This window comes from Pinus tabuliformis, chromosome 2_2, assembly GCF_031772625.1.
Source record: "Pinus tabuliformis cultivar Carrire ecotype Pingquan chromosome 2_2, CPIR1, whole genome shotgun sequence".
In the NCBI taxonomy this organism is placed as follows: domain Eukaryota; kingdom Viridiplantae; phylum Streptophyta; class Pinopsida; order Pinales; family Pinaceae; genus Pinus; species Pinus tabuliformis.
This window is the reverse complement of record NC_142300.1, coordinates 66,476,901-66,493,085: the sequence shown is the minus strand read 5'-3', so window position 1 is coordinate 66,493,085 and position 16,185 is coordinate 66,476,901.

Sequence of the window (16,185 nt, the reverse complement as noted above, 5' to 3'; positions counted from 1 at the left end):
TCTTTCAAACCTCCTTTACCATTTTGTCAAACTCCACCTTCACATCACTTCATTTTCCACTCATACCTCACTATTTTTTCCCTTTTCCTATCATCTAGGCTTTCAAAAATGAAATGAGATTGCTTCACCAAGCCATCACCAAGACACATCAGCACAACCTATGGAAGTGGGGTTATCAAACAAATCAGAGGAGGTTCCCAAGGCACTTAGACCAGTGGTGACCAAAACATACCAGAGATGAAAAGGACTTGTGTTTGCTTCTCATGGTGAGAAAGGGGCCAAGCCTTCTTCATCGACAAAGCAGGGACCAACAATGAAAGATAAAGACACAGTTGAGCATGAGTTTGAGCTAATTGATGTAGAGGCGGAGGATCAGACTTCAAGCCTACAACAAACAATCAGAGATAAGACTACTAAATCAAGGAGCTTGCAATCAATATGGAAAGAGCAAAATATGTCATATCATTCCTTGAACAGGAGAATAGTCAGCTCAAAGCAAAGGAGTTGATCATGGAAAAGGAACAAGCCAAGTTATTGCAGCTGGTTGGCAAAGGCAAGGGAACCATAGAATCAAGTGAGCCTGAAGGATCAAAAGGTAAGGGAAAGAGGAAAAGGCCAAGAACAAGGGGCCTAAAGAAGGCATTGCAAGAAGAGGAAGAACACATTCTCTTAAATGAAGACCTAGACCTAGAGGATAGGATAGCTCTTAAGATAAATCAAGACAAGGAGTATTGGCTCAATAGGGTGAATCGACACTTGGAGAAGCTACTTGAGAAGGCAAACAAAGATGATCAGTTGCTCAGACATATGGCGCACCACTACCAAGCTCAAAACATGATCGCCAATGCCAAGGTTAAGCAGCTTGAAAACAAGCTTAAGAAAGTCAAAAAAGACCAAAAGGATGGGGGAAACTTGGAGATTCCTGTTGAAGCATCTATGAAGGTTTAAAAAACATACTTTTACACCTTCCCTACAATTTTGAGCAAATTCTAAGCATTTTGAGTTTTTTGAGAATTTTTGGGTTAAATTCAAAAAATCAGCTGCTCCAGAAGCGCAATGCCTTGGCGCTGCGCTTTTTCCTCAGGCCTCCATTTGAGTAAAGGTCTACATTTTTGGAAAGCTCTTGCCATCTCTAAAAACCCATTTGCTCAAATTTTGCAAAGGTGGCTCAGTTTTGGAGAAAAAGGAATAACACTAGCATTCTGGAACCTTTTTGAAAGGCGTTGCGCTTCTAGAGTGACCTTGGGAGAATGGATTTTTGAAGGCCTTCCCATGATCCAAATTTAGAAATTAAAATTGTTCTGGAAACTAGACTTGAAGGGATAGTTGACTGTTCTATCAGTTTTCAATTTTTACCCTTAGAAGGCACCCAAAAATCAGCTCAAACTCGGCGTTGCACTTCTGCACTTTTCTATGTTTTAGATTGTAAATTTCCCTGTGTAAATTTCTAAGTTTCTAGTTTGACTCAGTAAAAGTCAATATTCTCTATGTAATGGCACTATTTTCGAGGCTAGGTGATGTAGGCATGAATAAATTTACATCATAGGCTATTTTTTATGTTTATGAGGCCTCATAAAAGAAGAAAACTCCTAAACAAACTCTCCATGAAGTGTTTGAGTTTCACCTTCTCACTCTCACCTGTTGGTTGAGAGAATCTTGGAGTCAGTTCCTCCACCAAGGAATTAGACTCCTGAAGGTCGGAAAGTGGTCTAGGAGAGTCTATATGTATCATTTATCTTGAGGATAAGAACGTTGAACTTTTTGTGAAGGAGGCTTGCATTGTAATCATCTTTCAACTAATACAGATACAGGTTGCAGCTATTTTCAAGGAACTCTAGCCCGGTGAGTTCATGGTGCTTGTACTTCATTCTTTTTGTTTTCTCATGGTATAAACATCCTTATCTACATTATATCTCTTCTTTATATGAATGCCTTGTGATAAAGTAATCAGAATTCTTGTTTTTCAAGGTTTGTTATCTGGTTTTCATAGTTATGTGTTTTGTCTTCCTAAGCTAATGAAATCATGTTTATTTATGCTCATTAGTTTCTTCCACACTATATCCTCTGTAATACATTGAAAAATACTCAAATTACACCATGGATTCTGATATCTAGCTCCTTCTTATGTTTGCTCCTGCATTCCCATAGCCTAGACCTACTTGTGGCTCCAAACCCTAAGTTCAGCAAATCCTTAAAAAACAAAATTTTAACAAACAAACAAATATACATATCTAGTGTAAAATTCATTTTCTTTAAATTCGTATCACTGATAAGAGACTTAGAGAGATCCCTCTCATGCTCACTAGAGCTAGCTACTGAGCTGAAGTGGTTTGAGGTTACCCTTGTCGATTTCCTTTTCAGCCTAGGAGATTGTAAGGACTAACATTTTGGGCATCGTTGCCAGGGAATGAAAGATCATATCTTCCTTGGGAAAGAACGACAAGGATCAGATCTGATTGCTGATGGTGAACAGTGATCAGGCACAAGAAAGGTTGTGCATCTTTCACCTGGCAACTCCAATGTCGAAGAATCCAAAGGTTCAAAAATTTCATGGCGACTCCACTGATAAAAAAACTGGTAGTTTGAAGAACTTCTTGGTGTCTTAATTGTTTTCAAGATGGATTCAACTACTCGAAGGTATGCTCCTATGAATTGAGCTCATATTCCTGGTTTTCCGAATCAAATTCCTTGTATAGATTGGCAAACAGGGCTGCCAAAGTTTAAAGGTCAGGATGGAGAAGATGCTAGTTTGCATTTGGTCAAATTTCATTTTCATATTCACAGATTAAAGGCTAAGTTTCCTGAAGATTGTCTGATGAAGATTTTCATGGCTACCTTGGAGGAAATGGCTATGAAATGGTATGAGAGTCTACCATCTGCTATTTTATATTCTCTAAATGATTTTCATTCAGTTTTCTTTCAACATTATCAAAGCTACAATTTTTCCTTATCAATGATGGATAGTTGTTGTGAGATTTCTGAAAATTTCATTAAATTTCTTGAAAATTTGTATGGGGATGAAGAATGTATGGAAGAAGATATATTAGAAGCCCTTTATGATTTTTCCTCCCAACAAGAATCAACAGTTTCCTCCTTGAATGAAACAGACTGGGATCAAAATAGAGAAAGGCCTACTCCTGATCTTGAAAATGAAAATCACCAAGCCAATGTTGATTTCTATAAAACTCAGTTGTCTCCTCTGTCTGAAGATGAAATTGATCAGCTTTTGAAAAAACATGTTACAGACCAAGTTAAGGCAGGTTTGCAGTGCTCACACAGTCAATATTGTGTGAGTGAAATTTCTTCCATTATTGAAAATGAAAATCTGGGTTTAAATGATGACAATCATGAGACTAATGAAACTATACATGAAGTTGTTGTGAGTAAGCCAATTTGTGATGTAGATTTCCTGCAAGGAGATCAACTAACAAAGACTGTTTTCTTTCATGAAAAGGATAGGGCTGACCTGTTTAATAATCTTGAAGAATGTGTTTTGTTCAAGGATGATTTAGACTATGAAATGGAAGAGTATGAGTCTGAGATAGACAGTATGCCAAAGATAGAATCAGAGTTGCTCATGCTTGAGAAATTTACAGCCAACACTCACGTGGCAAAAAGTCATATTTCCCTATGCCTTCCTATGGATCAACAACCAAGTATTCTTTCAGATCAAAATGAAAGGAGTACTTGTATTTTTGCTGGATTTCAAAACAAGGTAACATTTCAGATTTTTAAGGATCCTTACACTGATTTGTTGCAGCCATCTGGGAAGATGAATTTTCTTGTATTTATGGATCATGAGTACATCTTCAGTGGACACTCAGAGTTGCCTAGATTTTGTTTGTTCTACCTACTCAAGGAAAGTACAAGCAGAATTCAAGTAAGTAGCCATTTGCTGGATTGGTTACACTGGAGGGATCATTACACATGATTGTATATACATCTTCAGCAGGAGGGTGGTTATCATTAGGATTTGAAGCCTGAGGTGAAGGCCCTAAGATCCCGATGGTTTGCTGCCATAAGTAAGTTCAGTCAATATGTTTTTTATAGTCAAGTCAGTCAGTTTTCAATTTGAGTTTAGTCTTTGCATTCTGACTCCATTGCCCAATGGATAAGGCTACTTGGTCTACGGTGTTCTTGACACCTCCAAGGAGTTGCCATCCCCAGTTGGAGCCAATGTTAGTGTCAGTCTTGTTAGCCTGTCACCTGGATCAAATGTGCTTTTACTATGCTTGTTAGGGTGTCAAGTCAAATTTTTGTCATTTAAGTGAATCTTCAAATAAAAATTTGGTCATTGGTTGTTGTGTCTAGGTCACTACTGCTCCCTTCACTTACTCATGGTCTTCATCACTCATCATGGTCATTGTCTTCTTCGAGGTATCATATCTTCATTTAAGTGTCTTGGGTCATGAAATGGTTAAATTCCTCATTTTAGGTCATGGTCTAGGGTTTCATTCCATGTGTCATCACGATACCATATGTTGCCAAAAACATGTCCATCATGTGATTAAGTGGGTAAATGGATTTAACAGCTTAAGGAAAGAAAAATAAAGGTAAAGGTAATGTTTTATTTCAAATAAGACAATGTTGCAATACACTACCTCACCTCATCATTTCTCATAGGGACATGTTTGCTTCAAAATATGTTTCTAACCAAATGGAGAAGAGTTTTACAAAAGTGAAATAGGTTTTTGTCCATTATAATCCAAGGAACAAAATCCTCCTTCATTTTATACACAGGTATTATGATTTGAAATAAATTCCCAAAATACACTTGCCATGGGAGAGTTGCTGCACTTCTGGACAGCTTGACTTCAACATATCTTTTCAAGGGTTTGGAGCAGGTGTTGGCAGTGCTTAAGGACTCTATTGTGTAGCAAACATCCTAAGCTTTCCAATGGTACCTTCAGGTCGTGATTTGGATTAGTGGAAGGCATCAAAAGGTGCTCTGCACGTTGGAGATGCTCTTTTGTCAGAGACACTCTGGGTTTTGGAGTGACCTTGGGAAAATCATTTTTTCTCCCTGATGGAGGGTCCAAATCGCATGCTTGAGGAGTTTATATTATATCAGACTTCAAGAGATTCCTAATGGGCTATCAATCTCTCAATTTGGAGTAGTTTAAGGCCTCCAAAAGCAATTTGGAATATCGGTTCTGCGCTCAAGAAGACTGTGCTACGCTTGGAGGCTTGGCACTGCGCTCAAGAACACTGCGCTACACTCAGGAACACTGCACTGCGCTTGGGCCAAAGTAGCTAAAATTGCCTGAAACTCACCCAAACTCAATTTTTAAGCTTGCTCACTTGTTTTATTGCAATCCTAAGCTGAGCTACAAGTAAGTACACCACCTTACTTACCTTTTTAATTTGCAAAATCAATTCATGCCAAAGCTTTCTTCAATTAGGGTTTTTCAGTGAATTTCTCATGCAAAAATGATAGGGTTGATGATGGCCATTTTCCTTTCTTGATTTTTAACATGTAAAATCTTACCCTACACCTTTATACATGTTTGATATGCCATGTAAACCACTCAATCAACCTCAAAACATAAATTTACCTCACTAAGATTGAAACCCTAGTTCATTCCTAGGGGTTTTGGGCACTTTCCCTAAAAACTCTGTTTTTTCCCTTTTACAAGCACATTGTTCCTTCATTTCTCTTCCACTCATTTTCATCAGCTCTCCAAATTTTATTTCCACCTCTTTCAAACCTCCTTTACCATTTTTTCAAACTCCACCTTCACATCACTTCATTTTCCACTCATACCTCACTATTTTTTTCCCTTTTCCTATCATCTAGGGTTTCAAAAATGAAATGAGATTGCTTCACCAAGACACATCAGCACAGCCTATGGATGTGGGGTTATCAAACAAATCAGAGGAGGTTCCTAAGGCACCTAGACCTGAGGTGACCAAAACATACCAGAGATGAAAAGGACTTGTGTTTGCTTCTCATGGTGAGAAAGGGGCCAAGCCTTCTTCATCGACAAAGCAAGGACCGACAGCGAAAGATAAAGACACAGTTGAGCATGAGTTTGAGCTAATTGATTCAGAGGCAGAGGATCAGATTTCAATCCTAGAACAGACAATCAGAGATAAAGACTATCAAATCAAGGAGCTTGCAATCAATATGGAACAAGCAAAATATGTCATATCATTCCTTGAATAGGAGAATAGTCAGCTCAAAGCAAAGGAGTTGATCATGGAAAAGGAACAAGCCAAGTTATTGCAGCAGGTTGGAAAAGGTAAGGGGATCATAGAATCAAGCGAGCCTAAAGGATCAAAAGGGAAGGGAAAGAGGAAAAGGCCAAGAACAAGGGGCCTAAACAAGGCATTGCAAGAAGAGGAAGAACACATTCTCTTAAATGAAGACCTAGACCTAGAGGATAGGATTGCTCTTAAGATCAATCAAGACAAGGAGTATTGGCTCAACAGGGTGAATCAACACTTGGAGAAGCTGCTTGAGAAGGCAAACAGGGATAATCAATTGCTCAGACATATGGCGCACCACTACCAAGCTCAAAACATGATTGCTAATGCCAAGGTTAAGCAGCTTGAAAACAAGATTAAGAAAGTCAAAAAAGACCAAAAGGATGGGGGAAACTTGGATATTCTTGCTGAAGCATCTATGAAGGTTTAACAAACATATTTTTACACCTTCCGTCCAATTTTGAGAAAATTCTGAGCATTTTGAGTTTTTTGAGAATTTTTGGGCTAAATTCAGAAAATCAACTGCTCCAGAAGCGCAATGCTTTTCCTCATGCCTCCATTTCAGGAAAGGTATACATTTTTAGAAAGCTCTTTCCATCCTCTAAAAACCCATTTGCTCAAATTTTGTAGAGGTGGCTTAGTTTTGGAGAAAAGGCAAAAAAGCGGCAAAAAACTAACATTCCAGACCCTTTTTTGAGAGGCGTTGTGCTTCTAGGGCGACCTTGGGAGAATGGACTTTTTAAGACCTTCCCATGCTCCAAATTTAGAAATTCAAACTTTTCTGGAAACTATACTTGAGGGGATAGTTGACCGTTCTCTCAGTTTTTCATTTTTACCCCTGGAAGACACCTAAAAATCAGCCCTAAGTCGGCGCTACGCTTTTGCACTTTTCTGTGTTTTAAATTGTAAATTTCACTGTGTAAATTTCTAAGTTTATAGTTTAACTCAATCAAATTCAAGATTCTCTATGTAATGGCACTAGTTTCGAGGCTAGGTGATGTAGGAATGAATAAATTTACATCATAGGTTGTTTTTGATGTTTATGAGGCCTCATAAAATAAGAAAACTCCTAAACAAGCTCTCCATGAAGTGTTTGAGTTTCACCTTCTCACTCTGACCTGTTGGTTGAGAGAATCTTGGAGTCATTTCCTCCACCAAGTAATTCAACTCATGAAGGTGGGCAAGTGGTCTAGGACAGTTTATATGTATCATTTGTTCTGAGGAGAAGAACGTTGAACTTTTTGTGAAGGAGACTTGCATTGTAATCATCTTTTAGCTAATACAGATACATGTTGCAGCTATTTTCAAGGAACTCTAGCCCAGTGAGTTCATGGTGCTTGTACTTCATTCTTTTTGTTTTCTCATGGTATAAACATCTTTATCTACATTATATCTCTTCTTTCTATGAATGCCTTGTGATAAAATATTCAGAATTCTTGTTTTTCAAGCTTTGTTATCTGGTTTTCATAATTATGTGTTCTGTCTTCCTAAGCTAATGAAATCATGTTTATTTATTCTCATTAGTTTCTTCCACACTATATCCTCTGTACTACATTGGCAAATACTCAAATTACACCATGGTTTCTAATATCTAGCTCCTTCTTGTGTTTTCTCCTGCATTCCCACAGCCTAGACCTACTTGTGGCTCCAAACCCTAAGTTCAGCGAATCCTTAAAAAACCAAATTTTCACAAACAAACAAACAAATACACATTTCTAGCCTAAAATTCATTTGCTTTAAAGTCATATCACTGATAAGAGACTTAGAGAGATCCCTCTCATGCTTAGTAGGGCTAGCTACTGAGTCGAAGTCGTTTGAGGTTACCCTTGTCGATTTCCTTTTCAGCCTAGGAGATTGTAAGGACTAACACTCAGTACGGCCATATGGTAAGCCTGTACTGTAATCTAGAAAGGAACATAAGACGGAAGGCGATATCCTGCCTGTCGACTCCAATCAAAAGAAGTGACTAAACTACTTGGAAGGGGTATCGTAGGAATGTAAGGGCTACCCTCTTTCTCTATGGGAACATGAGAACTACTCTCATGCACCTCAAGCATGGGAGGATTTCCCTCTAGTTCATTCAAAACTGAAGAAACCAAAAGAACCTGAGTGATATGGGGTTCACTCTCTACCTGAAAGTACGGTTAACTGACGGTGGAGCCAAGTCTACCGATTTCTCAACCAGTGGTTGGTCGAGAATGGACTCACAAGACTCACTTTCAGAGAGAGCAGGGTTGATCAAAGATGACTTTTGATCAATCACTGGATCAACTAGTGAAGGATCAAGGGAAAGCTTTTGATACCCAGTCGGAAGACGAGGTTGAGAAGCTGTAAGGTTTTCCAACTATTTGGAAGCTTCATCCATAAGAGGAAAAAGGTGAATGGGATGATTACCTTCACACAACTTACATGGAAATTTGACTTTTCCCTTTTTCCCATAGGTTTTATTATTACTAGTTGAAGGTTTATCACCAGCACAATCGCCAGAGGCTGATGACAAAGGTTGATGTGAACCTGTAGACCACACTTCTAAGACATTGGGAATACCAGGACAATTCTGAAGAAGGTGGTCACCCTTACATAACATGCAAGGGAATTTTACTTTCTGGGGTTGGTTGGAATATTTTTCTACCTCAGTTGCATCCATAGAAATGACTACGTGGTTGCCCCCTTGCTTATTTTGCTTCTTCTTCTCCGTCCTCTTCTTCTTCTTCTTAGCTTCCTGATTAATAGAATTCAGACTTTCACTACGCGAAGAGGAAGAACGGGGTGAAGAAAGAGGTGAAGAAGGAAAGCGGTCAACTTTAGGATCAACATGAAGTTGATGTTGTTCAGGTGGAGGAGAACTCGGTTAAAAAGTAGCTTGGACACTCAGAATCACCAAGGTTGAAAACAACCAAATTGGTATACCAATGGTCAATCCAGGAAAGGACAACGTTGCCATATAAGGAGCACCAACATTTCCAAAAGAAGGAAAAGGACTAGGATTCCTGTCGGCGGTATCCTTGGTTGGTAGCCTCGGGAAATTTTGCCATTGGTATCAACTTAAGATCTACTAAGGAGTATTTCCATAGGAAGGATGTTGTTCTATGGTCAATTAATTTTAAAATTTGAAACAAAAACTTTGCCTTTTCATGTTTTAAGAGTCGAGAAAAGGACGAAAAGGTGACTCTATTTGCTTTCGTTGGTTTAGCGAGCTTGAAAGGACAAGTTCCTGATGATCTTTTCAAGTTTAAGGAGTCAGAAAATACCGAAATGACCACTCAGGATACTCTAGTCAAAAGGGATTACCAAGTAACCGTGAACTACAATATACACCTTAGCAAATAAATTTACTAAGGACTTGACGTACGTGCAAGCAACCTCCCCGAATATTATTTTTAGTGTATCACGTTTACAGGGTGGCAGACCGACTTCCTATAGATAAAGGTTTGCAACCTATGAGGGTCTCCCTTTATATACTCGATGGTATGGGGAGCACAAGTTTGTGCTAGCATTGTCTAACGCAAGAGTATTGCAAAAGATAGTTGTTAAGTTTTATAAACGCCGGAACATGTCTCTAGCCTATACCACTAAGTATTAGCATTAATGTTTCAAATTCTCCTTAGATTAATTGATAGATTTTAAAATTTATCTTGAAATTAGGTTTCGTTTTCAAGGCCTTAACGATATCACATTAACACCTATGATGCAACTATATGAGACAAGGAAAACTTTCCATTTCAATGAAAGCTAGACTGACCAAGGGAACAAATTTCAATCAATAATGCATCATGCAAAATGCCTTTCACTAACTTTCACTTTCGTCTTCCCAATGCAATGCCATTCCACTTTTCACTATCCTAAGGGAAACTTTTTCGAAAGCAAAACGATTTTGACTTTACTAAGATGCATTTATATGAATTATGCTTTTCTTTTCATTTTGAATTATTTGATGCACCTAATACAGTTTTTAGCTTTTAAACACCGAAAAATGTGATTTATTTTCAATGATGAATCTCAAAAAATAACTTTTCAATGCAACTGATTTAATGCATTTTCACGAAAATTAAATTTCGAAATACAAGCTAAAACAAATGCAAAACGATGTTTTCAATTATTTCCATAGAAAACAACACTCAATCAATCAGCAAAACAAGCATCTCAATGACACCAACAAGCAGCAAGCAATGACTAGAAACCCTTGAACTCAGTCAGGTTTCACTTCGAAGCCAATGGGAAAAATTTTGCAAATTAATCAAGACAATCAATCAAAGAACTAACAAATCCAAGGATACATGATGGGAAAATACCTTAGGGGCCAAGACACATTGGATTCTAAGGAAGAAACCTTAAAAATTCTCACATTCAAGGATCGTCGCCACTTTATATACCCAAACCCATGATGATTAAGTTATCATCACTACTTTGCATAGTCAAACCTGCGATGGTAGGGGTCATCATCACTACTTTGTATAGCAAAAGTAGTGATGATTTCAACGTGACCAAACAACAAAGAAATTTTTTCCCATCGTGACTATACAGGTAAAAACTCGCAATGCCATCGCGACTGTTAAAGCTAAGCCCGCAATGCGCGAGGAATATGGGAAAAAACAAAAAAGATTCCAAGCAACAATCTAGACTTAGCACTCTAAGGTAGTAATCAGTGATGGTATAAACCCATACTGATGCAAACAAGTCGAGAAATCAACGGTTGGTCAAACTCATCACAAATTCAAGGCGAAGGATTGAATGGAAAGGATCCCTAGTGGAGTTGCCATTTTGTTGTCTAGGTAAATCCTCTTTACCGACAAAGATGATCCCTCTAGCCCAATGAGTGGGTCTATAAACCTAAGTGACAATCTACCGGACACTTCCCTAAGTTACAATTGAAAAGAGAGACGAAGAAGATGGCCTACCTTGCTCTGATTCTATCTCGATCTCCTTTGTTGAAGACCTTGATTCACTTGCGTCATGGGCTCGTTCTTGATGCTCACAATGTTTATACACCTGCACAAGAGATCAAGATACAACAAGACATGAAAATACAAATAGCATATTCAAAAGCAACCTACTAAATTGATCAAGGAATGTTAAGATAGATGATACATGAGCATACACATTAATGGAAAATGAACCAACAGTTGTATATTAATAGAATAAAGGAGGAAGCATACAACCAAGCCTTGATGTCAATACGCTCTCCTTGAATGAATTTCCAAGTTCAAGTTAATCTCTCTAAACACTCCTTCTCCAATACAAATGAGTAGCATATAGGCACAATCCTAGCATAAGGGTGCAAATAGACATAGTTCAACCATTTGGGAATGGGAGAGGATGAATATATAGGCTGGGAAAGGGAGTTAGGACCTCTCCAAAGATAGGGTTAAGCCCTTATCTCAAGGAGGTAGCTCATAGGGATAAGACCAAGAATCCAAGTTGGGAGAATTTGACCTCATCTATGCCGAACAACCTCCAACTCGACACTCTGCAAGCTTCTAGATCATGAAGCTTCTCATCCTCTTTGGGAAAATTGCCTTTTTGGGATCATCACGGGTATACAAGTGAATAGAGTGATGCCATCGTGGGTCAAGTGAAGTGCAATAGGTGATCATCATTGTTTTTGGTCTCATAAGGGCGATGATCCTCAAATTAAGGTTTTAGAGCTATTTTCTTCAGGGGAAGCTCAAGGCATTTTCCAATCAATGTCTTAGGAAGAATCTGAGCTGCATATATGAAAGAGTGCACTGCATAATGGTCATGTTTTGGGCACTTCAGTGTATGTCACAGGGAAGTGCAGGAGGTGTGACAAAATATTGTGTAACAACTCCCCATCCCCAATCGAAATAATTGAGTTTGACTTGTCCTTGTTAGTGTGTCGTCGAAGAAGATAATGGTAGGGACTGTATCTTTAACTTAATCTAAGTAAAGAAGCTATGGTGATCAATGAAATGAACAATACTTCCTAAAGAGTTAAACATGTTTTACATGAGCTAAGATCCATGCAGAGAGTTGTATATCCACTAGTGTGTCGCCAAGTGTTGTAGATGCTACAACCACCCTCGAAAATTTTGTCCATGCTTTGATTTGGAGCATATCTTTTGTCCACAAGAGCTCATCTTTCATTGTCATCAAGTATTCATGTTATGATAAAGACTTATCTTTTCATTATTTGCTTGTGATGCATTGATCCCGGTTTGATATCTTTCAGACACAAGATTTTGTCTTAACCTTGTAGCATTTTTGGGATTGCCTCTAGAAAATGTGCAATCTTGGAAGGCAGACCAACCTTGATGATTGGAATTTCACAATCCAAACAAGCAGGTCTTCCTTGAGCTCAGGAACTACGCAACCTTGGATGGAAGCCCAAACTTGAGCCTAGAAATTGCACAAAGCATCTCTTCAGCTCAAAAACCGTGCAATGCATTGAGTCAAGAAGTTGCCCAGTCCTTGGGAATTGTGCAATATTTCTTTGTAGTGTGAATGGCCAGTTTTTCCAAAAAATCAAAATAAAATCATCCCAAGAAAATAGTAGTGGATAATTAGTTTCCCAAAGGATGACACAACTTGATATTTTTGGCATTTCATCGTGTCGTTATTTCTTTGATTTTAGGAATGCACGTCATGAACCCTAATCGGTCTAAATATATATAGTGGTCACCCCTAGATATCATTTGTACATTTGATATTGGATCTATAGCCTTCCCAAGGAGATCAAGGAGCCTTCAGTGGAGTTTGAGGCACTTTTCCGGGTGAGTTTTGCTTTTGTCGTCTTTTGTCGCTTTTTGTCATTTCACTTCTGTGAGTGTGTTTTTCTTGTTTCTTTTCATGGTTGTTGGCATTATAACTAAAATATCTTATAAAAGTGTTGGTTCAGTCCATCGTTTGCCTTTTACAAGTGTTGCATCAGTTTTCTTGTTTTCACCCATTAGTGGTCATTGTTTCAGTGACCCTACATGCATTTTCTTTTTCCTTTTGCATGTTGATATTCTGCATTTTATTTGCACTGATCCATATATCCTTAGTCATGTATTCATTATAACTTGTGCCATCACTCAGATCTGCCAGTTTCCACACTCTTTCGAGGCAGATATGCCCTTCACTTGGCCAACAGTTGCCTTGTCTAGCGGGGCATTGCGCAACTCAAAAGCTCAATCTTGATGCTTTTCCTTTGAGACTATGAAATGCGCAGTACCTAGCTAGCCCAGCTATGCATTGTACATTTCAAGGGCTCAAGCATGTCCCTTGGCCACTGAGACTGCACAATTCATAGTGTCTCCCTCAATCTACCCATGCTAATATTGCGCATTGCATAGTCTCTAGCCTCAAGATGCTCCCTGGCTGCTGAGACTGTGCAATGCGCAGTTCATGCAACCAGTATCCCTCCTTCACCTCAATAATTGTGCAATTTTCCTTGTCAATCTAGAGGTTTCTACTATGATCTTTATTTGTGAGTAATTTTGTGGAAGCTAATCCATCTTTTTCATGAGTGCATTTTCCTCCTATAGGTATTGCAATTGTTGAGCACTTCTCTTCATTATTTAGTGACATGATGGCACCAAAGAGATATTATTCAAAGGATACTACTGAAAGCAACACCAAGGAGGCTGTTGAGAGTATGCCAATGAACTTATGATTTTATTCAGATACTCAACTGTTTATAGAGAAAGAATCAGATATCACATGGAAGAAAGTGAATGAAGCAATGTCAACAGAAGCTTCAAAGTAGACCTTGAAGGCCAATAAGTATATATCAATGTCTAAAGGTCAGGTTACATAAGGTTGCATGTAGGTATTCGACTTTCCCATATGCATATATTTTCATATGGATAGTTTCTCATGCATATCCAAAGATTATGACTCTAAACAATGCCAACGAGCAAAGACTTGCCTCTTTTATGGCACCATATTACCATCTCATGTACCATTTTCCGAAGCTGGAATCACTCATGGATTCTTACTTTTATGTTGCCACCAGTTACTTGAGCACAAAGGACATTGTCAAAAGCTGGGTGAAAGAGCCAGCAAAGTTCCATCAGACACCCACCATGTAATTTCCTCCTCCCACATCTACTCAAGTAACCGACCAATCGGGGTAACATGTGACGATAATTTACCATGATATGATTAAACCTCCTAAGTGACCTTAAGGAAGTGGAATCAACAAAATTGCACAATACATACTTGCCACACCTCCTACAGGACTCCTAGAATGCATCCCAGTCATTCCCCTGACCAACCTCTAGGTCCCATTGAACTTTTAGACCACTAAACCCCTGGACGGTCCCTTGATATGGGAAAGGGTGCATTTCAGGACCTCTGGATGCATGCACTGCATGGGTATGCCAACGTCCAGGGACTTTTTTGCCCAGTACTGTGCCTGCATCTCCGAGATTTGAGCCACTTTTTCAGGCCCAGAGCCAAGGTCACTGCCCAGAACTCAATGACACTTTCAGAATCCATAATTTACATAATGAAAAGACTCACAAATCAAAAATTGACTCCAGGACTAGGCCTGACCATCCTCAACCGGGACTGACATTCTGTCAAACACTTGGCATCAATGCAATCTATAGGAAATGAATACAAGACAAAGCATAAATGACTAATAACACATATGTAACTTGACAAGAAGCATCACCACCCTCTTCCTTTAACGGTTTTGACATCAATTAGGCCTTGCATCCATTATCATTCCAGTTACAGGTAAATAGATGAAATAACCATGACAATAACCAGTCATATATCCATGCTTATAACCAGCATTAAACCATGAAGACAATAATGAGATAACAACCATTAAAGCCACATATTAACAAGTACAAAAGCAAGAGAACTTAGCTTTTATTAAACATAGGCCAAGTCGACCAGGTTTGGGACTTCCACATACCACCCAACTATAGACATGGTTAAACCAAATTTTTCTTTCAACCAGTCACCCCTGTGCCAAATTCCTAGCATGAATGTGGGATATCATGGATAAACCAATCCAAAAACAATCAATGGAATCCAAAGGTTGAAACACCTCCACCCTCACCAAACTGAGCTTGGAATGCCTTCGGACTCCATCACTATCCTTGAGGAATTTTTCATGTCCTTGTCTCTTAGGCTTTACCGCAATCCATGCCGGATCACTAGGCCCTAAATTGAGACACTAGTCTCTCAAGCTTTACCGCAATCTACACTGGATAACGAGGCCCTAAATCGAGACTCCACCCTATGGCTTTACCATGTATCCCGCCAAAATCGGTCAAGGGATTCCTAGGCCTTTGGGATTTTCCTTAGACCACCTCCGCCCCTGATTCTGAAACCATCTGGTAATTCCAAATCTCAAAACTGAGAAATAATCCCATCACATCATGGCTATCTAAAAAAGGCAAGGCAAGGCTAAAAACCATTGTCATAACCCGGAAAAACCATGTCGCCGATAATAAGAGATCCATATACCAACATAAAAATCCATGCATGTCCAAACCAACTAGGAAATCACACATAAAATATGTGACCTGCAAGTATCCTTGTTGAAGCTTCTTAATCTTGTTACTCTTTGATTTATATTTGCTTTCCTTCCTTTCCTTTGCTTGCTTTTCCTTTTCTTGCTCCAAAGCTAGATTGCTCCAAGAAAACTCTAAGTGTCCAAGAGTGAGAGAGAGAGAGAGAGAGAGAGTAATGAGAGAGCTCCAAAATTGAACTAACAAAAGGTTACAAATCGATCCTCATAAGCCTTTTTATCAATTAGACCTCTATTTTCTTCATTTTCCATTATTTTTCTTCAATTTCCTCCTCACATGCAACTTGTGATCTTTTACCTTCCTTTTCTCCTATTTCCTTTTATTTTCATAAATAAAATGTGCCAAAATGCTTTTTTGTCTTTTTAATGCCTTAGACATTGCCTTTGCCAATTTCCTTAGCCATAAACACATCTAGTGATGCCCACTAGGATATATTTTCCCAACATTCAACTTGGAATACGTTTCCCTTAACCGTGGTCTTATTTTT